This window comes from Triticum urartu, chromosome 7A (assembly GCF_056163025.1).
Source record: "Triticum urartu cultivar PI428250 chromosome 7A, HENAU_Tu73, whole genome shotgun sequence".
Taxonomy (NCBI): domain Eukaryota; kingdom Viridiplantae; phylum Streptophyta; class Magnoliopsida; order Poales; family Poaceae; genus Triticum; species Triticum urartu.
This window is the reverse complement of record NC_141879.1, coordinates 647,450,415-647,476,742: the sequence shown is the minus strand read 5'-3', so window position 1 is coordinate 647,476,742 and position 26,328 is coordinate 647,450,415. Positions and strand designations below refer to the sequence as shown.

The 26,328-nt window shown below is 40.8% G+C and overlaps 1 long non-coding RNA gene across 1 annotated transcript; it reads right to left on the bottom strand.

Annotated features, from left to right (window-relative positions):
* Window positions 1-22,202: 22,202 nt before the first annotated feature.
* LOC147961033 (uncharacterized) lies at window positions 22,203-24,695 on the bottom strand. The gene is made up of 3 exons (XR_015609919.1): window positions 24,384-24,695; window positions 22,733-22,828; window positions 22,203-22,432 (listed from the first exon to the last, which is right to left on the bottom strand). It is a non-coding gene; the product is annotated as an uncharacterized LOC147961033 (long non-coding RNA).
* Between the last annotated feature and the right edge of the window lie 1,633 nt (window positions 24,696-26,328).

Sequence of the window (26,328 nt, the reverse complement as noted above, 5' to 3'; positions counted from 1 at the left end):
CCTTTTCAGGTATTTCAGGATGTTCTTGACCGTTGTCCAGTGATCTACTCCTGGATTACTTTGGTACCTCCCTACTAAACTTATAGCAAGGCACACATCAGGTCTGGTACACAGCAGTGCACACATGATAGAGCCTATGGCTGCAGCATAGGGAACACCTCTAATTTTCTCTCTATCTTCTGCAGTGGTCGGGCATTGAGGCTAACTCAACTTCACACCATGTAACACAGGCAAGAACCCTTTCTTTGCCTGATCCATTTTGAACTTCTTCAAAACTTTATCAAGGTATGTGCTTTGTGGAAGTCCAATCAAGTGTCTTGATCTATCTCTATAGATCTTGATGCCCAATATATAAGCAGCTTCACCGAGGTCTTTCAGTGAAAAATTCTTAATCAAGTATCCTTTTATGCTATTCAGAAATTCAGTATCATTTCTGATCAACAATACATCATTTACATATAATATCAGAAATGCTACGGAGCTCCCACTCACTTTCTTGTAAATACAGGCTTCTCCAAAAGTCTGTATAAAACCATATGCTTTGATCACACTATCAAAGCGTATATTCCAACTCCGAGATGCTTGCACCAGTCCATAAATGGATCGCTGGAGCTTGCACACTTTGTTAGCACCTTTTGGATCGACAAAACCTTCTGGTTGCATCATATACAACTCTTCTTTAAGATATCCATTAAGGAATGCAGTTTTGACATCCATTTGCCAAATTTCATAATCATAAAATGCGGCAATTGCTAACATGATTCGGACGGACTTAAGCATCACTACGGGTGAGAAAGTCTCATCGTAGTCAACTCCTTGAACTTGTCGAAAACCTTTTGCAACAAGTCGAGCTTTGTAGACAGTAATATTACCGTCAGCGTTAGTCTTCTTCTTGAAGATCCATTTATTCTCTATGGCCTGCCGATCATCGGGCAAGTCAACCAAAGTCCACACTTTGTTCTCATACATGGATCCCATCTCAGATTTCATGGCTTCAAGCCATTTTGCGGAATCTGGGCTCATCATCGCTTCCTCATAGTTCGTAGGCTCGTCATGGTCAACTAACATGACTTCAGAATAGGATTACCGTACCACTCTGGTGCGGGTCTTACTCTGGTTGACCTACGAGGTTCGGTAGTAACTTGATCAGAAGCTTCATGATCATCATTAGCTTCCTCACTTACTGGTGTAGGAATCACTGGAACTGATTTCAGTGATGAACTACTTTCCAATAAGGGAGAAGGTACAATTACCTCGTCAAGTTCTACTTTCCTCCCAATCACTTCTTTCGAGAGAAACTCCTTCTCTAGAAAGGATCCATTCTTAGCAACGAATATCTTGCCTTCGGATCTGTGATAGAAGGTGTACCCAACAATCTCCTTTGGGTATCCTATGAAGACACATTTCTCCGATTTGGGTTCGAGCTTATCAGGTTGATGTTTTTTCACATAAGCATCGCAGCCCCAAACTTTAAGAAATGACAACTTGGGTTTCTTGCCAAACCACAGTTCATAAGGTGTCATCTCAACGGATTTAGATGGTGCCCTATTTAACGTGAATGCAGCTGTCTCTAAAGCGTAACCCCAAAACGATAGCGGTAAATCAGTGAGAGACATCATAGATCGTACCATATCTAGTAAAGTACGATTATGACATTCGGACACACCATTACGTTGTGGTGTTCCAGGTGGCGTGAGTTGCGAAACTATTCCGCATTGTTTCAAATGAAGTCCAAACTCATAACTCAAATATTCGCCTCCACGATCAGATCATAGAAACTTGATTTTCTTGTTACGATGATTTTCCACTTCACTCTGAAATTCTTTGAACTTTTCAAATGTTTCAGACTTATGTTTCATTAAGTTGATATACCCATATCTGCTCAAATCATCTGTGAAGGTGAGAAAATAACGATATCCGTGATGTCTACTACACAACCTTCTTCTTGTAGACATCGTTGGGCCTCCAAGTGCAGAGGTTTGTAGGCAGTAGCAAATTTCCCTCAAGTGGATGACCTAAGGTTTATCAATCCGTAGGAGGCGTAGGATTAAGATGGTCTCTCTCAAGCAACCCTGCAACCAAATAACAAAGAGTCTCTTGTTTCCCCAACACACGCAATACAATGGTAAATTGTATAGGTGCACTAGTTCGGCGAAGAGATGGTCATACAAGTGCAATATGGATGATAAATATAGGTTTTTGTAATCTGAAAAATATAAAAACAGCAAGGTAACTAATGATAAAAGTGAGCGTAAACGGTATTGCAATGCATTGAAACAAGGCCTAGGGTTCATACTTTCACTAGTGCAAGTTCTCTCAACAATAATAACATAATTGGATCACATAACTATCCCTCAACATGCAACAAAGAGTCACTCCAGAGCCACTAATAGCGGAGAACAAACGAAGAGACTATGGTAGGGTACGAAACAACCTCAAAGTTATTCTTTCTAATCAATCCATTGGGCTATTCCTATAAGTGTCACAAACAGCCCTAGAGTTCGTACTAGAATAACACCTTAAGATACAAATCAACCAAAACCCTAATGTCACCTAGATACTCCAATGTCACCTCAAGTATCCGTGGGTATGATCATACGATATGCATCACACAATCTAAGATTCATCTATTCAGCCAACACATAGGACCTCAAAGAGTGCCCCAAAGTTTCTACCGGAGAATCAAGACGAAAACGTGTGCCAACCCCTATGCATAGGTTCATGGGCGGAACCCGCAAGTTGATCACCAAAACATACATCAAGTGGATCAATAGAATACCCCATTGTCACCACGGGTATCCCACGCAAGACATACATCAAGTGTTCTCAAATCCTTAAAGACTCAATCCGATAAGATAACTTCAAAGGGAAAGGTCAATCCATTACAAGAGAGTAGAGGGGGAGAAACATCATAGGATCCAAATATAATAGCAAAGCTAGTGATACATCAAGATCGTATCACCTCAAGAACACAAGAGAGAGAGAGAGATCAAACACATAGCTACTGCTGCATACCCTCGGCCCCGAGGGAGAACTACTCCCTCCTCGTCATGGAGAGCACCGGGATGATGAAGATGGCCACCGTAGAGGGATTCCCCCCCCTCCGGCAGGGTGCCAAAACAGGTCTAGATTGGTTTTCGGTGGCTACAGAGGCTTTTGACGGCGGAACTCCCGATCTATTCTGCTCCCCGAAGTTTTTAGGGTATATGGGTATATATGGGAGGAAGAAGTACGTCGGTGGATGATACGTCCATTTTGCATCATGTTTTTATATCGATATTTATTGCATTATGGGCTGTTATTACACATTATGTCACAATACTTATGCCTATTCTCTCTTATTTTACACGGTTTCCATAAAGAGGGAGAATGCCGGCAGCTGAGATTCTGGGCTGGAAAAGGAGCAAATATTAGAGACCTATTTTGCACAGCTCCAAAAGTCCTGAAACTTCATGGAAGACATTTTTCGAATATATAAAAAATATTGAGAGCAAGAAGTTCACCAGGGGGGCCACACCCTGCCCACGAGGGTGGGGGCGTGCCCTACCCCCTGGGCGCGCCCCCCTAACTCATGGGCCCCCTGGTGGCCCTCTGGTGGCCATCTTCTGCTATATGAAGTTTTTCGATGGGAAAAAATAAGAATCCATCTTCTTGGACGAAACTCCGCTGCCACGAGGTGGAAACTTGGCGGAACAAATCTAGGGCTCTGACGGAGCTGTTCTGCTGGAGAAACTTCCCTCCCAGAAGGGGAAATCATCGCCATCGTCATCACCAACGCTCCTCTCATCGGGAGAGGGCAATCTCCATCAACATCTTCATCATTACCATCTCCTCTCAAAACCCTAGTTCATCTCTTATATCCAATTCTTGTCTCCAAGTCCGGGGTTGGTGCTAGTAGGTTGCTAGTAGTGTTAATTACTCCTTGTAGTTCATGCTAGTTGGTTTAATTGGTGGAAGATCATATGTTCAGATCCTATATGCATATTAATACCCCTCTAATTATGAACATTTTTATGCTTTGTGAGTAGTTACGTTTGTTCCTGAGGACATGGGAGAAATATTGCTATTGGTAGTTATGTGAATTTGGTATTCGTTCGATATTTTGATGAGATGTATGTTGTCTCTCCTCTAGTGGTGTTATGTGAACGTCGACTACAATGACACTTCACCATTATTTGGGCCTAGAGGAAGGCATTGGGAAGTAATAAGTAGATGATGGGTTCCTAGAGTGATAGAAGCTTAAACCCTAGTTTATGTGTTGCTTCGTAAGGGGCTGATTTGGATCCATATGTTTCATGCTATGGTTAGGTTTACCTTAATACTTTTGTTGTAGTTGTGGATGCTTGAAATAGAGATTAATCATAAGTGGGATGCTTGTCCAAGTAAGGACAGTACCCAAGCACCGGTCCACCCACATACCAAATTATCAAAGTACCGAATGCGAATCATATGAGCGTGATGAAAACTAGCTTGACGATATTCCCATGTGTCCTCGGGAGCGCTTTTCTCTATATAAGAGTTTGTCCAGGCTTGTCTTTTGCAACAAAAGGATTGGGCCACTTTGCTGCACTTTATTTACTTTCGTTACTTGTTGCTCGTTACAAATTATCCTATCACAAAACTATCTGTTACCACTTATTTCAGTACTTGCAGAGAATACCTTGCTGGAAACCGCTTATCATTTCCTTCTGCTCCTCATTGGGTTCGACACTCTTACTTATCGAAAGGACTACGATAGATCCCCTATACTTGTGGGTCATCAGTGGACCTCCGGGCTATCCACGAGGCAGGGGGCGCGCCCAGGGGGGTGGGCATGCCCCCACCCTCGTGGGCAGCCCGGGACTCTCCTGGTCCAACTCCGATTCTCCGTGGGCTTCTTCTGGTCCAAAAATAAGTTCCATGAAGTTTCAGGTCAATTGAACTCCATTTGATTTTCCTTTTCTGCGATACTCTAAAACAAGGAAAAAACAGAAACTGGCACTGGGCTCTGGGTTAATAGGTTAGTCCCAAAAATAATATAAAAGTGTATAATAAAGCCCGTAAACATCCAAAGTTGATAATATAATAGCATGGAATAATCAAAAATTATAGATACATTGAACACGTGTCAATCCGCCGCGAGCTTCAATGTTCATTGGACCACACACATCAGTATGTATGATTTCCAATAACTCTGTTGCTCGCTCCATTGTTCCGGACAACGGAGTTTTAGTCATCTTGCCCATGAGGCATGGTTCGCAAGTACCAAGTGATTCATAATCAAGTTATTCCAAAAGTCCATCAGAATGGAGTTTCTTCATGCGCTTTAGACCAATATGACCTAAACGGCAGTGCCACAAATAAGTTGCACTATCATTATCAACTCTGCATCTTTTGGCTTCAATACTATGAACATGTGTATCACTACTATCAAGATTTAGTAAAAATAGACCACTCATCAAGGGTGCATGACCATAAAAGATATTATTCATATAAATAGAACAACCATTATTTTCTGATTTAAATGAATAACCGTTTCGCATCAAACAAGATCGAGATATAATGTTCATGCTCAACGCTGGCACCAAATAACAATTATTCAGGTCTAAAACTAATCCCGACGGTAGATGTAGAGGTGCCGACGGCGAAGAATTTGGAACCATTTCCCATGCGCATCGTCACCTCGTCCTTAGCCAATATTCTCTTAATCCGTAGCCCCTGTTTCGAGTTGCAAATGTTAGCAACTGAACCGGTATCAAATACCCAGGCACTATTGCGAGCATTAGTAAGGTACACATCAATAACATGTCTATCAAATATACCTTTCACTTTGCCATCCTTCTTCTCCGCCAAACACTTGGGGCAGTTCCGCTTCTAGTGACCAGTTCCTTTTGCAGTAGAAGCACTCAGTCTCAGGCTTAGGTCTAGACTTGGGTTTCTTCACATGAGCAGCAACTGGCTTGCTGTTCTTCTTGAAGTTCCCCTTCTTCCTTTTACCCTTTTTCTTGAAACTGGTGGTCTTGTCGACCATCAACACTTGATGCTCCTTCTTGATTTCTACCTCCGCAGCCTTTAGCACTGCGAAGAGCTTGGGAATCGTCTTATCCATCCCTTGCATATTATAGTTCATCACGAAGCTCTTGTAGCTTGGTGGCGGTGATTGAAGAACTCTATCAATGACACTATCATCAGGAAGATTAACTCCTAGTTGAGTCAAGTGGTTGTGGTACCCAGACATTCTAAGTATATGTTCACTCACATAACTATTCTCCTCCATCTTGCAGCTGTAGAACTTATTGGAGACTTCATATCTCTCAATCCGGGCATTTGCTTGAAATATTAACTTCAACTCCTGGAACATTTCATATGCTCCATGACATTCAAAACATCGTTGAAGTCCCAGTTCTAAGCCGTAAAGCATGGCACACTGAACTATCGAGTAGTCATCAGCTTTGCTCTCCCAGGTGTTCATAACATCTGGCGTTGTTCCTGCAGTGGGTTTGTCAGCTAGCGGTGCTTCCAGGACGTAATTCTTCTGTGCAGCAATGAGGATAATCCTCAAGTTATGGACCCAGTCCGTGTTGTTGCTACCATCATCTTTCAACTTAGCTTTCTTTAGGAACGCATTAAAATTCAACAGAACAACAACACGGGCCATCTATCTACAATAACATAGACAGGAAAAATACTATCAGGTACTAAGTTCATGATAAATTAAAGTTCAATTAATCAAATTACTTAAGAACTCCCACTTAGATAGACATCTCTCTAATCATCTAAGTCACCACGTGATCCATATCAACTAAACCATGTCCGATCATCACGTGAGATGGAGTAGTTTTCAATGGTGAACATCACTATGTTGATCATATCTACTATATGATTCATGCTCGACCTTTCGGTCTCAGTGTTCTAAGGCAATATCTGCATATGCTAGGCTCGTCAAGTTTAACCCGAGTATTCTGCGTGTGCAAAACTGGCTTGCACCCGTTGTATGTGAACGTAGAGCTTATCACACCCGATCATCATGTGGTGTCTCGACACGACGAACTGTAGCAACGGTGCATACTCAGGGAGAACACTTATACCTTGAAATTAGTGAGAGATCATCTTATTATGCTACCGCCGAACTAAGCAAAATAAGATGCATAAAGGATAAACATCACATGCAATCAATATAAGTGATATGATATGGCCATCATCATCTTGTGCCTTTGATCTCCATCTCCAAAGCACCGTCATGATCACCATCGTCACCGGCTTGACACCTTGATCTCCATCAAAGCATTATTGTTGTCTCGCCAACTATTGCCTCTATGATTATCGCTACCGCTTAGTGATAAAGTAAAGCAATTACATGGCGATTGCATTTCATACAATAAAGCGACAACCATATGGCTCCTGCCAGTTGCCGATAACTGTGTTACAAAACATGATCATCTCATACAATAAAATTTAGCATCATGTATTGACCATATCACATCACAACATGCCCTGCAAAAACAAGTTAGACGTCCTCTACTTTGTTGTTTCAAGTTTTACGTGCCTGCTACGGGCTGAGCAAGAACCGTTCTTACCTACGCATCAAAAAACACAATGCGGTATAGTGATTGCTTTTTGATCGTCAGAAAGAATCCTGTTCATTGAATCCGATTCAACTAAAGCTAGAGAAACAGACACCCACTAGCCACCTGTGTGCGAAGCACGTCGGTAGAACCAGTCTCGCGTAAGCGTACGTGTAATGTCGGTCTGGGCCGCTTCATCCAACAATGCCGCTGAATCAAGAATCAACTAGTGACGGCAAGTAATATGTATATACCCACGCCCACAAATCCTTTGTGTTCTACTCGTGCATATAACATCTACACATAAACCTGGCTCGGATGCCACCGTTGCGGAACGCGGTAATTTCAAAAAAATCGTATGCACACACAAGATCATGGTGATGCATAGCAACGAGAGGGAAGAGTGTCGTCCATGTACCCTCGTAGACCATAAGCGGAAGCGTTATGACAACGCGGTTGATGTAGTCGTACGTCTTCACGATCAACTGATCCCTAGTACCAAACATACGTCACCTCGGCAATCTGCACACGTTCAGCTCGGTGACGTCCCGCGAACTCACGATCCAGTAGAGCTTCGAGGGAGAGTTTCGTCAGCACGATGGTGATGATGATGCTACCAGAACAGGGCTTCGCCTAAGCACCACTATGATATAACCAAGGTGGATTATGGTGGAGGGGGGCACCGCACACGGCTAAAAGATCAACTGATCAACTAATCAACTTGTGCGTCCATGGGGTGCCCCCTCCCCCGTATATAAAGGAGTGGAGGAGGGGGAGGGCCGGCCCTCTCTATGGCGCGCCCTGGGGGAGTCCTACTCCCTCCAAGAGTAGGATTCCCCCCTTTCCTAGTGGAAGTAGAAGCCCTTCCAAGTAGGAGTAAGAGAGGAAGGAAGGAGGAGGGAGGGAGGAAGGAAAGGGGGGCCGACCCCCTCCCAATTCGTACTGGGCTTGGGGGGTGCGCCTCCCACTTTTCCCTTCCCTCTCCTCTATTCCACTAAGGCCCAATAAGGCCCATATACTCCCCAGGGGGTTCCGGTAACCTCCCGGTACTCCGGAAAAATGCCTGAACCACTCAGAACCATCCCGATGTCCAAATATAGGCTTCCAATATATCGATCTTTATGTCTCGACCATTTCGAGACTCCTCGTCATGTCCGTGATCAAATCCGGGACTCCGAAGTACCTTCGGTACATCAAAACACATAAACTCGTAATACCGATCGTCACCGAACATTAAGCATGCGGACCCTACGGGTTCGAGAACTATGTAGACATGACCGAGACTCATCTCCGGTCAATAACCAATAGTGGAACCTGGATGCTCATATTGGTTCATACTTATTCTATGAAGATCTTTATCGGTCAAACCACATAATGGTATGCATTGTTCCCCTTATCATCGGTATGTTACTTGCCCGAGGTTTGATCATCAGTATCTCAATACCTAGTTCAATCTAGTTACCAGCAAGTCTTTTTACTCGTTCTGTAATGCAACATCCTGTAAGTAACTCATTAATCACATTACTTGCAAGGCTTATAGTGATGTGCATTACCAAAAGGGGCCCAGAGATACCTCTCCGACAATCGGAGTGACAAATCCTAATCTTGATCCATGTCAACTCAACAAACACCATCGGAGACACCTGTAGAGCACCTTTATAATCACCCATTTACGTTGTGACGTTTGGTAGCACACAAAGTGTTCCTCCGGTATTCGGGAGTTGCATGATCTCATAGTCATAGGAACATGTATAGTTATGGAGAAAGCGAAAGCAACAAACGAAACGATCATCATGCTAAGCTAACGGATGGGTCAAGTCAATCACATCATTGTCTAATGATGTGATCCCGTTAATCAACTGACAACTCATGTCTATGGTTAGGAAACATAACCATCATTGATTCAACGAGCTAGTCAAGTAGAGGCAAACTAGTGACACTCTGTTTGTCTATGTATTCACACATATATTAAGTTTTCGGTTAATACAATTCTTGCATGAATAATAAACATTTATCATGATATAAGGAAATATAAATAACAACTTTATTATTGCCTCTAGGGAATATTTCCTTCAAGGGAAACAACAGTTCGGCGCATACGATGCTTCACATTGCTATCTCTCCCCATTATCCAGTTAGTTATTTTGTCATGTGTGGCTGAAAAATCAAATTGTGTTCATAAAAACAAAAAAACATATACCCAATAATGTTCGTAGGAAAAATTGTGACAAGTTCAAATTGTTCATATATGGAAGCTAAAAAATGTTAAAATAAATCCAAAATTTTCTACTACTTGCCTCTCACCTCTTTTCTTAATAGAACCCCTCTCTTGAAAAGAAAAAGGAATTTCATGAACAAAAGTTGTATGGAAAACCTAGATATGTAAGAAAAAGAAAAAAAGTGTACATGTTCAACTTAAAAATAAACTCGTGAAATTCCTTATAGGAAAAAATATATCGGTTTTATTTCTCTCATTTCTAAAAATAAAATACACATAAGTTCAAAATAAAAAGGTTGAGAAGTTCAAATTAAAATAACAGAGTAGTTTGATGTTTAAAAAACTCAAGAGTTTTTCTTTTACTAAAATAGTGAAAAGTGAGAAGTTCAAACAAAAATAGAGCACTTTAAAATTCATAAAAAAGGATTTTCACTTTTTTCTAAATAAAAAATTCCACAAGTTCAAATATAAATAATGGACGGGTTCAAAATTAAATAAAGAAGGATTTTCACCATTTCTAAATAAAAGACTCTAGAAGTTCAAATTTAAATAACCAAGAAGTTCAGTTTGAAATAACAAAGAAATTGTACGACATTTATCACAAAACTAGGATTTTTTTCGTTACTAATGAATAACATCAACAAGTCCAAATTGAAAAAACCAAGAAGTTCAATTTTAAAAAAAACTCAGATTTTCCTCGATACATAAACCAAGAAGTTCAATTTCCAAAAATAGAGAAGTGCAATATTTATTAGAAAAACTTGAATTTTCTCGGTACTAATGAATAAACCAAGAAGTTCAGTTCGTAATAACCAAGAAGTTGTATGATATTTGTTACAAAACTAGGATTTTTTTCCCATTACAAATGAATAACACCAAGAAGTCCAAATTGAAAAAACCACAAAGTTCAACTTAAAAAAAAGAGAATAGTTCAATGTATATGAAGAACCCAATTTTTTTCGTGACTAAATAATAAACCAAGAAGTTCAATTTCAAAAAAAAGCAGTTCGATATTTATTACAAAAAAGTCGATTTTTTCCCGTTACTAACGAATAAACCCAGAAGTTCGGTTGGAAATAACGAAGAAGTTCGACATTTACTAAAAAACTCCAAACTTTCCCATTTCTATAAATATAGAAAGAGGTTCAGAATATTTTTGTTGCTAGAAGTTCAAGTCCTCGGCCGAAGAAAGTTCAAAAAAATATTGTGAGGGGGGTTCGCCGTGTATTTACATGTTCAAAACACACAAAAAATATCGCTTTTTGATGTTTTCAAATAATTATATTAATCCATTACAAATTTCAAATAAAAATATTGTATGTGAAAAATGTTTCTCCTATTCAACGACTTTCCAAGGGTATATCGTATACTCAACTTCAAAATAAACGGTAAAAAAATCCGTGTATATTGTCCAAAACAAATTTTAATTGTAATAGATGAAGTTGTATCTTTCATTAGGTTTCTAAAAAGGTATATCATTTGTGCAACTCCAATGAACCGGTGAGAAATTACGAACAAAAATACGTGGTAGAAGTTCAAAGTGAAAACAACAAGAAGTTCAACTACTACACGGAAGGCGTTTCAGATGAGAATAAAACGAATAAAAAACTAAAAGCCTGAGTGTTTGTTGCAAGAAGTTCACGTGCTCCTCCCGGTGCAGTTCGATATCTCCAGTGTGAGACGTCCGACCTTCAATTACATGTTAAAAATAGGCAAAAAAAACGACGTTGTTTTTGCCATTTTTAAAACCACTCTCAAACGACAAACAATTGTAATGTGTGTCTACATGAAAAAGATGCTCCTATTCATAAGCTTTCCAACGGCATATGCTATGCTATATTTGGATGAATGGTTTAAAAGCTTTACGTATACCGTTAAAACACATTTTTATGCATTCAAAAAATTATTTTGAACCGCCGCGAGTATGAAAAACTAATCAACACGAAAAAGTTGTGTGTTTTCAACAGCTTTCCATCTGTATATCATTTGCTCAATTCCGGTAAGTAGTTTGGGAGTTACGGGAAAAAACAACACGTCAAAAACAGAGTGAAGTTCAAAACAGAACTGCCGCGGAAGTTCAACTACTACACTGAATGAATTTCAGATGAAAAACTTTTAAAACTGTGTCGAGTATGAAAAAAATGATCAACACGGGAAAGTTGTGTGTTTACAGCAGCTTTTCATCGGTATATCACTTTCTCAATTCCGGTGAGTGGATGGAGAGCTACGAGCCAAAAAAGAACGTAAAAACATAGTGAAGTTCAAGTACACGTGTCGAGAAGTTCATGTTCTTCACGCAGTGCATTTTCAAAGAATCTATTTCGCGGTAAAGGCAGAATGAATGGTGTCGCCATATTCGCAATTACTTGAAAACGGCTAGGAATCAGAGAGAACCATTTTCAACAGTATATTATTTGCCCCATTCTGATAAAGTTTGTAGAAAATACAGCGAAAATATGTTTTAGCCACTTTCGAAATTGACTTAAAACCGTAAAGAACTAGGAGAAACAATATATACGAACAATTTTCACACTTGCTCTAGATTTCCAACGCCATATCATTTGCTGCATTCGGACGTACGGTTAAAAAATGAGCTCGAAAATACGAACTCGGTGATACTTGTACTATGTTCTAAATTACTCTTAAACCATTCAAAATTAGAAAAAAAACTTTCAACATGAAAAAGTAGCGCATTTTCATAAGTTTTTCAACGCCATATCGTTTTCCTCAATTGGATTAGCCGTTTAGAAATGGCATCGAAAATATGAACTCGGCTGTTCGGTTTGTAAAATTTTACTTTTTTCCAAATTACTCTTTAACCATTGGGAATTAGAGAAAACTTTCAATATATGGAAGAAGCGGTTTTGCAGCAGCTTTCCAACGCCATATTATTTGCCTCATTCTGATAAATGGTTTAGAAATGCGGTCGAAAATACAATTCACGTTTTTTTTATGACAAAAAAACGGTTTTCAAAACTGCTCTCATTACATTTTGCCATAAATTTAATTTGGGTCATGATACTGGTGTCCATAGCTTTCCAACAGTATATCCCAAACCCCATTTGGGCAATGTTGGCAGAAGTTCAACCTAGCACAGGAGGAAGTTCAGGTCGAACAATTCAGACAATAAATTTGCAAAAAAAAGCAATTTCATTATGACCCGAGAGCAAAATCCGTCACGAGCGAGATTTCTATTTAAAACGGGCATTTAGTTGCTAAAAACCGTTTGTAGATTACACTTACATCATATAGAATACGACTAACCAGAATAATTCGCGTGGGAAGACACGGTTGCGAAGATAGACCGAAGGTCGGGTTCCTACAGAGGGAAGTTCAGGCGTGTAACTCAGGAAGTTCATGTTGTGATCAGAATAATATTCTGATCCCGTGATCAGAATAGTGTTTATATATATATATATAATGGTGTACTACCCAGCTACTTGAAAATTGCTCATGAAGATGCAGTTGCTGAACTTCTTTACAATATATTATAAAAAAGCATTAGACATAAGCAGATCAGTTAGAACAATGATTTTCTTAGTTGCTTGCTTAAAAAAGAGGAATAACTGAATAAAAGTGTTGAGTTGATTTCTACCAGATCATTAATATAAACAATATTTTGAACTGCCGCAACTTGAGTTGTTTTTAGCTGCAAATTCAACTCAAATAGCATAAGTACATTTTTTTATGTTGCAATTCAGAAGATATGTGAGTCTAGTACTCTGTTATACTCGGATTGTTATGTTTCTTTATTGTCGCTTGACTGGTGTATGGGAAGTTCCACATAATTGACGTCTCTTTATTGTTGTCATGTTGGCATCTTTATCCACAAATACTCTTCTTTCATTTCCTTCATTTGACATTGTAGTCAACTTAGTTTGTATCCACAGCTTTATTGTATGCATGTCACAAGAGGCATATGAGAGAGCAAAATCAAAAACTCGAACCCTATTATGGGTCCTCTTCTCCTCACAGCATGCATGTACGCTTCGTAAAGGGAGAAGCTAGCTGCCAACCTAAGAGAACTTTCGTTGTGGTTTCAAATTATTCATATATTTAACATGCAACAGAATAACTCTTTGTGCCTAATAATGTATGTGATCCCTGCTCTTTATGCCATCAAATATCTCACCTTTATTATAGAATTTTCAACCTCGACTACCGCCTACTTATTTGCACAACCTCCCTTCCCTTCCCTAGGTCTATTTGATATGTTAAATTTGCAACGCCGGGAGAACCACGGATGTTAGATTAATTGTTGTTCTCTTCCACTTTTTCGATTGTTATGTCGGCAGCCTAGACATTCGATGGAGTGATAGGTCTCGGAAAAGTGTTACCAACAAGTGTGGCGCGAATTGTCTTGTGGTTTTATTTATTCGTATTGTACACATCTTGGTAGAGTCGTTACTGTATTTCTTCACGTGCTAGGAGCTTGACGGTGATGAACTCGACACCGATCATTGCATCCTCCATGGATCCTGCATCCGAGGATGGCACTGCACCTGCATCTGCATCTGCATCTGCTGGACCACAAAATACACAAGAGAGCATCACGGGCGAGGACAACACATAGGAGTGGCATGAGGTCAAGAGCGGCAACATCATTGAGATATTGCGGCGTCACCGGCGACAACTAATAATTGACTAGGGGTGTGACTTTTGCAACTATGGCCTACATTTTGTTGGTGTTGGTCTTGCTTCGTCTCATGGATAAGTGGTCCATGTCAAGATGAATCCAATAGCATGATCAATTGGAACTCCAAATTGAGGGGAAATGGTGAAACTTCCAAACTTTAAGCAGCATAATACAAGAATTAGCACTCAACCCGGTTGCCAAAAAATCTGCTCAACCATTTGATAAATTATGGTTTAAAAAATAAAGTGTTGGAAATAAATGAATTTGAAGCTAGCAGTACCAGGAAGAAATGCAGATTACACATTTTCAAGAGAAACCAATACAAGTATTAACAAATGTTGTCTGCTATTCATGGCACAGTTCTTCCTGACGAAAGAAGAGCATAAGAGCGGGCACGAACAACGAAATTCACACTGTATAAGGACTCACTTATTCATTCATAATTGTTCATCCAAAGCTGCTACACAACAATGTGCACCGCACAGGCAGGGCACCAAGTAAAGTGCGGACTCCTTCTGGATGTTGTCCCCCGCCGAGGTGCGGCCCTGCTCAAGCTTCTTACCAGTAAGGATCGGGGTTTGCTGGTTTGGTGGATGCCCTCCTTGTCCTAGATCTTCACCTTGATGTTATCTATGGTGTCAGACAACTCAACATCCAACAAGGTGATGGTCTTGCAGCGAGGATCTTGACAGATATATGCATACCATCAAGGAGGCAGAGAACGAGCTTAAGGGTTGACTATTCTACAATGACAAATAAGTTTCACCATGCTAAATTTTGGCTATATGTTTCATATTTTCATAAGTATGTACCAAAAGCATATTCAAATTTCAGGACTAATCTAATAACTAAACAAACAACATAAATGTACAAATAAAAATAAATCTAGCCGCGCAAATGCGTCGGTTACCCCGCTAGTTGATATAGAATCTGATTGTATGGAGGCAGACACAATGATCAAGGGAAATGAACACAACATGTCTAAGTATGCTTTCTTGATCAGAGAGATCATCATAGTATGGGAGAGAGAGAGAGAATCTTGCATTACTCACATTCGTCAGAGCGGTAATAGTGCTAGTCATTTCATGACTAATTTTGGTAGGTTGCAATGCCGAACTGCGGTTTGGTTACGCTCTGGTCCGAATGAGGTCTTGGAAATTGTTGGACGTGATTGTAATCCTAAATTTTGAGTAATGCAAGATTTTATTCACAAAAAACAATAAGTTGTGCTTTGTTATCGCATCTGGGACTAAACGTGGAGGTGGGGTATTGGAGTTTAATCTCCCTCAACGCACTTGTATTTTTCGAAGGTTAGGAAAACAGAAAACATAAATGGGCCAAAGCCAGGACAGACGGGGGTGTGCGCCAAGTTGCAAAATAACATTGTAATGTGCCAAATAGGAGTTGGGATTTCCAAGACATCCCTAGGTGAGGCTACATGCTATCGAGCACAAATGGGCTGGCCCAGTTCGGCAGCGTGGTGCGTTCATTCATTGGTGTTTTTGTTCTTTTTTTGTTCAATCCTGCTCATTTTTGTAAAAACATGTGCCAAGCCATTGAATTTTTCTTGAACTATGTAAAAATGAACCATGAATGGGTAGCTCTATATTTGCCAAGCCATTGGCAAAACATGTGCAATAACTCTCCGCATCTAACATCGTACATGATCTATGCTCTTCACTCCATCAAATTCATCACCTTTATTAGTTCTACTACCACATACTCCCTTTGTTCCACTTTGTAATGCGCATTTCTGTGTGGCGTTTATACCAATGCGTGAGCTGGCGCTTTTATTTGGACAGGAATTGCCCTCAGTCTGCTAGCTCTATCACAACACGTGAGTATCTGCTGCTGCATTCCTGTGAAACAGCTAAAGCGCCTCTGGTCTCTGGGTGTATGCTGATGAAGTCATCAACTATGTACGCCAGGAGATGGAATCTCTGACATCGGATGCGGATTTTCGTGCTGAACATTTTGATATAAGTTTTTTTCCGACATCGTATGCAAAAGTTATAGCCGTTTTACTTTTTCATAACACTTTTTTGCAAAACATGTCTAAATTTAAGTTTTTTAATTTTCCTAACTAGTAGATGTAGTAATATAACTACATCCCAAAGGATTTTTTTTAGTTTTTATCATTTTCTTTTGTTTTTTTCGAAACTAAAATGGCGATACACGGAGGGGGGTAGAGTTTGAGAGACGAACCCCTTTAGTCCCGGTTTGAGACACAAACCAAGACTAAAGGGCATCGCACCCTTTAGTCCCGGTTCATGACTCAAACCGGGACTAAAGGTCTAATCTTTAGTCCCGGTTTGAGATACAAACCGGGACTAAAGGGGATCGCACCCTTTAGTCCCGGATAATGTCTCAAACTGGGACTAAAGGTCTCATTTAAACTGGGAGTAATGCCTTCCCGACGCCCTAGCCGCTCGAACCGGGACTAATATGTACATTGAGTTGTGACCAAAGCCTTGTTTTCTACTAGTGCTTCTATATGGACTCTTGTTGGTAGTCATGAGGATCTATGTTCCTTTGACTGACTATTCCTGTACTGTACTATCTTTACCTGGTAAAGTGAAAGTGAAGAGTAAGTTTAGAACTGGTTTTCAGATAGGTTGGACACTCAAGGCTGTGGTGTTAAGTACTAGTCCTCAGCAGGATTCGGTTGGTTTTTCAATCCATATGAATCATCTATTCTGGTTTTTTAGAGTATTGAGAGTCAAGATTTTATTCCGGTCTCTGAATCTAGATTCCAGCTATGAATTCACTTCACCGCATAGCAATGCACCAAAATAATATCATCGGATTGATATGTTTCTTACGTGGGGTTGAGACATGTTCATTTTAAACCAATCAAGTTGCACGCAAGTCTATGCAACTGCTCAAGTGCCATTAGATAAAGAATCAATGCTCACATGATGATCGTTCTATAAAAAGAAGTTTCTTGGCCTATGTAGAAATGAACCATGAATACGCAGCTCTATATTTGCAAAGCCATTGGCAAAACATGTGCAATAACTCTCCGCATCTAATATCTTACATGATCTATATGCTCTTCACAGCATCAAATCCATCACCTTCATTACAAAAAAAATCAAGTTCAACTACCACCTACTTATTCATAAGCCAGTCTATTTGATATAAATTTCCTAGCATTGGAAGAACTAGCGATGATAGATTTGTTGTTGTTCTCTTTTAATTTTTTGCTCGCTATCACAACAACCTAGCCATTGGATGGGAGTGATAGGTATCGGGAGAGCTGTAGCAACACAAATGATGGGTGTTTCCTAGCTATTGGAACTATCGCGTATGCCTGGAGCAAGAATTGACAACACAGGAGCTGCCATCAGCGACGACGGTGCTGCGACAGCAAATGTAGCGAATCAGCGTGCTGAGATGGTGAAGAACCATCGCCCTGAGAATAACATGATTGTAAGTGTGACAGAAGGCCTTAGTTAAATGTAGTATCCTTTTCTCACCGTATTTCTACTACAATTTTTGTGAGAGCTACTCAGTAGAAATTGCATATCTTGCAATAAGCTTTCTTAGTCAGTTTCACTTTCACTAAGGTCAAACCAAGTTCAACATAATCAGAGCACAACGGGCAAGATTAGAAAAAAAATAAACCACAGCAAAGAATGTGTGATTGCACTAGTTACTGTAGGTCCTTAGATAAATAGTAGGGTCTGTCTAGAAATCAGTTGACTTAGACTTCGCAAAGTCTAAGTCGGCTGATGTCAGCGTCCTGCAGATGCCCCGATCGATTTCCTTGTAGTTCGTTTGTTTTTCTTTGGGCTTGTTTAACCTGTACGGGGCTGCTTCTAGGTGGGCTGCTTTTGTCCTTTGTTTTATTCTTCCCATTTGCTTATCTCTTGTTAGTTTTTTTCTTGCTTGTACGTGGGCAGCCTTCTATTGTTTTCTGTTGTTTTTCTTATAGATTGGTTTTTTTTCTTTGTTTGTATTTGGGTTGTCAAATATATGGGTGCTTGTGTCACCTCTCGCAGCCGATTTGCACTGTAGTGTGTCTCAAACGAACATAATGCATACAAAAAGTGTAGTTGTTCTAAAAAACTGTAGTGTGTTTGTATTTCTTTGAGCACATATTTTTGACAAAAAAAGAAGAAAAATAGATTAAGAAAAAATGTGTGGTTGACGTGTGCGCAAAATTGAGTGGCATTATTTTTTAGATAAATATCCAAAACATCACTAATTTAGAAAAGAAACAAATAACACAAATCCAAAATACAAAAGTAAATAGAAAGAAAAAAGTACAAAATTGAAAATGAAAAATTGAAAATTGAAAATAAATTCACATACTAGAGTCTCGAGGGGCACCCGCGTTGCTGAGCATCTCGTCACCAACGACTTCCGCCGCGGAAAGCTTCGATGTGCCTGCCCCCGTGATGCGGCTTCCTTCCTCGCTCGTTCTCTGTCTCTGCTCGTCCCTCCGTTCAAACAGTACCGTTAGGGTGGCCTCTAGAAAGATGTTGAGCCTGGGTCCACATTCCAGAGACTTCAAACAGAAAAAAGAGAGCAGCACACCGTCTATAGATACTCTCCATTCCACCACAACAAACATTCTATGTGTCCCTGGGTCTAGGCAGAAGTGTCTGTTTCTGCTTTTTTCACAAAACAAATTGTTTCTTGGGAAAACAAAATCTTTTCAATGCAAATTTTTGTATATGACATTTAAAAAATAATAAAAAGACCAAAATATATTAAAACTGTCCACTCCCCGCTGTGAGAAAATAACAAAGCTAGTTGTGAGATCAGTTGCATAGCTATAGTGGGACATGCTTCTCTCTTGCCGCCGCCCCCTCGGGCAAAACAAAGGCGCTTACAAAATGCAACCAGGTTAGAAGACATGCAATTGCGTGCCTATTCTGCGACATGCAACTGGGCCCTCACATCATCTGACAAAAAAACAAAAAGGTCGTGTTGCAACCAAGTTAGAAGACACGTAATTGCGACCAGGTTGGAATATATGCAATTACATGACTACATTTAAGCATGCAAGTGCTCCTCCCCCCTGTCTCTTGCTATCACCCCCTCCGACAAAACAATGGAAGCCACTTACAGTTGCAACCAAGTTAGAAGACATGCAGTTGCGTGCCTAGCGCAGGACATGCAACTGGCTCCTCTCCTCATCCGACAAAAAACAAAAGTCAAGTTGCAACCATATTGGAAGACATGCAACTGGCCCCTCTCCTTGCCCGACAGAAGAAAAAGACGAGTTGCGACCAAAGTTAGAAGACATGCGGTTGCATGACTACATTTGAGCATGCAAGTGCCCCCCCCCCCCCCCGCCGCCCTCAATTGATGTCGCCCCTCTGACAAACGAAGTTCCCAATTGCAACCAAGTTAGAAGGTATGCAGTTGTGTGCCTAACCGTGGGACATGCAAACTGGTCCCTCTCGTCATCTGAAAAAAAAAAGATGGGATGCAACCAAGTTTGAAGACATGCAGTTGCGACCATGTTGGAAGACATGCAATTGCATGACTACAATTGGGGCCCCCACTCTCTTGTTGCCGCCACCTCTGACAAAACAAAGGCGCTTACAAAAATGCAACCAGGTTAGAAAAAGACATGCAGTTGCGTGCCTATTCTACGACATGCAACTGGCCCCTCACCTCATACGACAAAAGACAAAAAAGGTCGAGTTGCAGCCAACTTATAAGACATGCAGTTGCGACCATGCTTAACGACATGCAGTTGCATGCCTGGTGTGGGCCATGCAACTGGGCCTCTCTCTCTCTCTCCCTCCCTCTCTCTCTCTGTTGATGTCGCCCTCTATGAGAAAACAAAGTTTCCCAGTTGCGACCAAGTTAGAAGACATGCAGTTGCATGCCTACTGTGGGACATGCAACTAACGCCTCTCCCCGTACAACAAAAATGGAAGTCGAGTTGCAACCAAGTTATAAGACATGCAGTTGCAACCAAGGTACAAGACATGCAGTTGCAACCAAGGTAGAAGACATGCAGTTCCATGCCCGGCGTGGGACATGCAACTGGGCCCCATATCTCTCGACGTCGCCCCTCCGATAAAACAAAGCCCCCCTCCACTTGCGGCCAAGTTAGAAGACATGCAGTTGCATGCCTAGTGTGGGACATGCAACTAGCGTCTATATCCATACAAAAACAATGTAAGTCGAGTTGCAAGGAAGTTATAAGACATGCAGTTGCGACCAAGCTAGAAGACATGCAGTTGCATGCCTAGTGTGGGGCATGCAACTGGCCCCATCTCCCCCTCTCTCGCCACCGTCCCGTCCGACAAAACGAAGGTCCTTAGTTGCGACAAAGTTAGAAGACATGTCGTTGCATGTCTAGTGTAGGACATGCAACTGGCGCCTCTCCCCGTACAACGAAATTAGAAATTGAGTTGCAACCAAGTTATAAGACATGCAGTTGTGAATCTAGAAGACATGTAGTTGCACGCCTAGCGTGGGACATGCAACTGGGCCCCATATCTCTCAGTGTCACCCCTCCGACAAAACAAAGGCCCCCAGTTGTGACCAAGTTAGAAGACATGCAGTTGCGTGCCTAGTGTGGGACATGCAACTAGCATCTATATCCATACAAAAAATTAGGAGTCGAGTTGCAGGAAGTTATAAAACATGCAGTTGCAACCAAGCTAGAAGAAATGCAGTTGCGTGCCTAGTGTGAGGCGGCATGCAACTGTCCCTTCTTCTACTGATGTCGCCCCATCCGACATCGAGATGCAGTTGTGTGCCTAGTGTGGAACATTCAACTGGCCCCCCTCTCTCTCGATGTCACCCCCTCTGATAAAACAAATGCCCCCCAGTTGCGACCAAAGTTAGAAGAGATGCAGTTGCGTGCCTAGTGTGGGGCATGCAACTAGCCCCATCTCTCTCGACGCCGCCCTCTCCGACAAAAACAAAGGTCACTCATTGTGACTAAGTTAGAGAGACGTGCGATTGCAACTGGCCCCTCTCCCCGTGCAACAAAAAATGAAAGTCAAGTTGCGACCAAGTTGTAAGACATGCAATTGCGACCATGCTAGAAAAAGACCTGCATTTGTCTGCATACAATTGACCATGCACCTGGGCCGCTCTTTCTCGACACCACTCCCTCTGACAAAACAAAGGTCCCACCCCCTAGCTGTGACCAAGTTAGAAGACATGCAGTTGTGTGCTTGTTGTGGGACATGGAACTGGGCCCCTCTCTCTCTCTCGACGCCGCCACCTCCGACAAAACAAAGGTCCCTCAGTTGCTCTTCTCTCCTTTAATATGCTCCCTTTTTTCAGAAAATGAGCTCCGCTGTTAGAATTAGATACAAAAAAACAAATTGATTTTTTAATCCTTGGGAAAACAAAAAATGCAAGAAGAAAAAGGAAAAAAATGTATATAATTTTTTAAAAAAATAAGAAAAAAAAACTAACAAAACTACAAAACCTCTAAAAAATGAACATCACATATATGCATTGTTATTTTTGTTTCTAAACATCATCTGTGATTTGTTTCTCTTGTTCGTGGGGGCGTTTAGAAAAACTAATGAAACTACAAAACACAATAAATTCACATAAAACGATATATAAAAAAAGAAGATATAAATACATACTAAAATATAGGTGCTTCATCATTGGGGAAAGAAAGAAATAAAAGATTTCAAACATGGATAGAAAAATACACATAGTTTTCCCACGAAAAGCATAACAAAACATAGATTGGGAATTAAAACATAAACACATAACATTGGATCTTGACATACAAGTTAACTAACAAAGAGTTCAACATAGCGTAAAAAAAGCGTATGTCGAGTCTTGACATATCATAGATGTACTGTTTTTCGTTCCCCCTGGTCAAAGAGTGCCTAGCCAAACAATCTTGATCCCGAGCAAGACATCAACACTGCCAGTTATACTACGAAGTCCTTCCCCTTCTTGTTGCCCAACACATTGCGCTCTCTCTGGCCCCTTGTGACACTTGACGATGTATGTCCTTTTGTTTGCCTTAAACTTCAGTGTATCTCCTGTTAGGTTGTTGAAACGAACTCTTTCGTTGCATGGCACAACCTGTTTGTGTTGAACAAAAAAAGAACAACAACAAAAACGATCATCAAAATTGCCTAAAAGATGAATTGAGCACTGATATAAAAGTAAAAAGATGCAACAACCTAAAATATCAGTCTAGAACTAGCATATGTTAATACACATGACATAAACGCCCATCTAGTTCAAAACTCTGGGAGAAAAACAAAAATATCAACCTTCAACAAAAATATATTCTGTGATGATAAGTATAACCTAAAAAAATAAAGATCAAAACAATGGAAACAACAAAAATATATATAAATATATAGGTTGCGGAGTTACCCCTGCGTTTTTGAACTCCTTCCAAACATACATGCTCATCCCGCTTGTCCCGCTCTCGCGGTAGCAAGGGCTCAAACAAACTCTGCACACCATCTCCTGTGCCACATAAAAAAAGCGATAAATTTGTGCTAGTGAGAGCATACATATTTAGCTAAAAATTATTTTTATAGCAAAAAACATGTATCCTTCCGAAGAGAAAGATTTCGAGATAATTATGAGATATCATTGGCGTCGCCACTGATGACCAAGAAAGAAAATATTTACATTTGCAATGTGGGGATCCATCAAAAAGACCATATTATCTTGATTTCATATACAAAAAGAATGAACATCATACTGATTCATACGGGGTTTCGGCGGAAAAAGAAAAAGAACCTAAAAAAAACATACTGTTGCTGGAAACTTACTTTCATTAACCATTCCTTTTTAATTAAAAAAAGGATCAGCAAAAATAAAAATTAAACACAAGCCCACTCCCTAGTGATAGATTTCAGCAGTAATATGTACTATTTGCATAGAAAAAGTTTCAGAAAAACATGCTACTGATTATATAGGGGCTATCAAAAACAAATGAACATACCTACTCCTACTGATACATTTAGTAAATCAGTGTTAAAATCTTCTCTTGTTTCGATAGAAAAAATTTCAAAAACATACTACTGATTAGCAAAGAGAGCCTAACACATCATCTCTATTGTCACCAACGGATGTACAAAAATGGTGTAGAAAAATGAAATGTACTCTCTGTACAGAAGATGTTGATAAAACCTACTACCTACAAGCATAAAGAAGAAAGTGGTGTTGACAACCCTACTTCCAGTATAATCCAAAAGGATAGAACACTTCATCTCAGTCTCTTGGGCTACTAAAAGACAAAATTTGTACTACTAGTTGTAAAACTAAACTTTACTGCATAGTCAAAAATAAAGGAAAAAAAGCAAAAAAGTCTGAATTAGATAAGTGAATCTAGCTGTAACAAAAAAGAAACCTGTTTCGTACTCACATCCGCCACACCGACATTGCAAACCATAAAAAAAGTATAAACTATGAAAGCAATTCTCTGCTTCAAACTAGTACTCAGGTACTTAATAAAAAAAAGAACAGTACCTCATCTTGAGGGGAATTATGGACATACAAAAATCCTATCTACTCTACTGGATACATGGGCACAATAACAAATTCCTACAGTGCAGCAGACATGCACTTAGTTTGGGCGAGGACCTCATGTTGCTGACTCACAACAAGCCCCTGGACTAAAATCTATTTTCAGACTACGAAGCTAACAAAAAAAGTGAAATTAAAAAGTCTAAAAAGTGAGGTTAACTTGGCGTTAGGTCTGCACCACCAAACAAAAAGGCCTAGCAGCCGCTCAGTCTGGCCGCCCCTTTTGAGACACTACAAAAATACAACTTGAACTTGTTCGTACAAACTACCACCTCCAAAATCAATCCTCCAATCTGTTGATTGCTTGAACAAGTAAGGATACAAAAAAATGCCTATAATCCTGGAGTCCATTGTAGACTTGAATCTACTAATCTACACTTGATCCACAAACAAAACTATCCCCCAATCCCCTACAGATCTACGGTGTAGCATCAGCAAAAACAAGACAAAAAGAAGGATGGAGAAGAAAAATTAGGGGGGAACTCACTCCATCAACAGCGCCGGCCATTCCCCTCTCTCGTCCTCTGGTTCGTCTTCTGATTCGAGATTGGGGAATGAAGAGAGACGACGTGGAATGAGCTCTGACTGCCCGTTCACCTCTTCTTAATCACCATGGGGGTGGCCGCTTTCCTTTCCTCTCTTTAATGCGGCTCAAAAAACAAAACAGCAAAAAACAACAAACAAAAGCCCGCATGGAAACACAGCCCAGCCCACGAAAAAAGCAAACACTCGCGCGGGATCGCGGTTCGACAGGATAAAAATGAAAACAGGCCGGTCCACGCCTTACACAGGCCGAAACAAGGACAAACCAGCCCCAGCGCGAATCTACACGCTGCTCAAGATCGGACGGCTGAGCAGTCGACTGAGACTTCGGTCGACTGATTTTTAGCAGCGTGTCATATACTCCACTATCCAGAAAGTACGACTTCTTCAATAGTCAAGAACAAAAGAAAGGTCAAAAGAAGCTTTGTATATACAGAGTACATCGTGAAACCTTGTTAGATGAAAGGGTCAGCGAGTCGGCGCCTTTCTCATGCATGACCGCAGCAGCTCGGCCACCAGCCTGCCGTCACCGTATCGGCCGCAGTACGGGCCAGCTTGCAGCTGTGCTTGTCAAGTATTCGCCGTCCAAGTCCCTTCACACGCCGCCGTTGCTGCGACAGCCCCGCAGCGAACCTGCATACCTTGCCTCGGAATGCCTTACAGGCAGGCCTTCTGCAGAATGCCGCCAAAAGATGTCCAACCACGGCATTCTTCCAATGCGCCTGTGTATGTTCGCCGGAAATACGACGTTCTGAAATTTTGCAGCTGTTGCATGCTTTGGAGGCGTTAGTCTAAATCGCCTCAAATACTCTGGTCTATTGAGGAAATCCCTAAAAATGCCTCCGGACAACATATAACAAGGTGTTTTAGAAAACGCCTCCACCACAATGCCTCCGATCATCCGACGTGCTGTACTGTGAAGAGGCTGATTACGCAAAGCAACATGGAGACAAAGAGATCTATTTGTTGCTAGTTATTCAGTGAATTGGTTGGCTTCCAAAAAAATTGTTAGATCATGCAAGGGACAAATAGTCAGTTGCCTATTCGATACATGAGTTTGTTATTAGAGTTGTAGCATGAAGTTTTCGAGAATCACTAAAGTCTGAAGACTATAGGTTGTTATTTGAAGCGACAACAAACCATGTGGTGCACTACAATAGTGACCTTACTAGATCGTTTGCTATGTTTGTCACTAGATTTTATTATTTTATTGAAATGTGATTCGGTAACTATGCATAGTTACATAACATCGGTTCGGAATGGTCTGTTTACACAGAAGTTAAGTTTCAGCACTGACCTGCAACACAAAAAAATCATGTCCGTCTATAGATATTCACGTGTGTAGTGACATGGGTATTAAACTAGCTGAGAGCTGATAACTATACCAGTTGAGGGGCTTGAGGCAACATCGAAGTTGCAATAAAAGCAGTCAGATGTCTGCAATTTATTTCGTTGACTAAAAACATTTGCAAAGCAAAAAAGAAACAAACACAAATAGAAGAGAGGCTGGTGAGAAGGTAGAATTGAAGGAACCCACTGAATATAGATGTCTGTCAACTGCAAAACTTAAAGCAAGAACATGAGGCTCAACTGAAGCTCTAGTAAACACAACTGCGGTAGTATCTAGTTGCAGCAAAAGAGAGGCGAGGAGAACCGTTTCCTCTACCATAGCAATGTACCATTCAAATGATGGATATGGTGACCGGCTGAACTATGGGGTAATCACTCTCATCCCCAAAGTGACTGGAGCCTCGGACATCCGACAATTTCGACCGATTACGGTGATTAATGTCATCTTCCGCATCCTCGCGAAGGGGTACGCCATTAGGGTGGCCCCTATTGCCGACCGGATCACTCACCCTGACCAGTCGGCCTTCATTCAAGGCCGA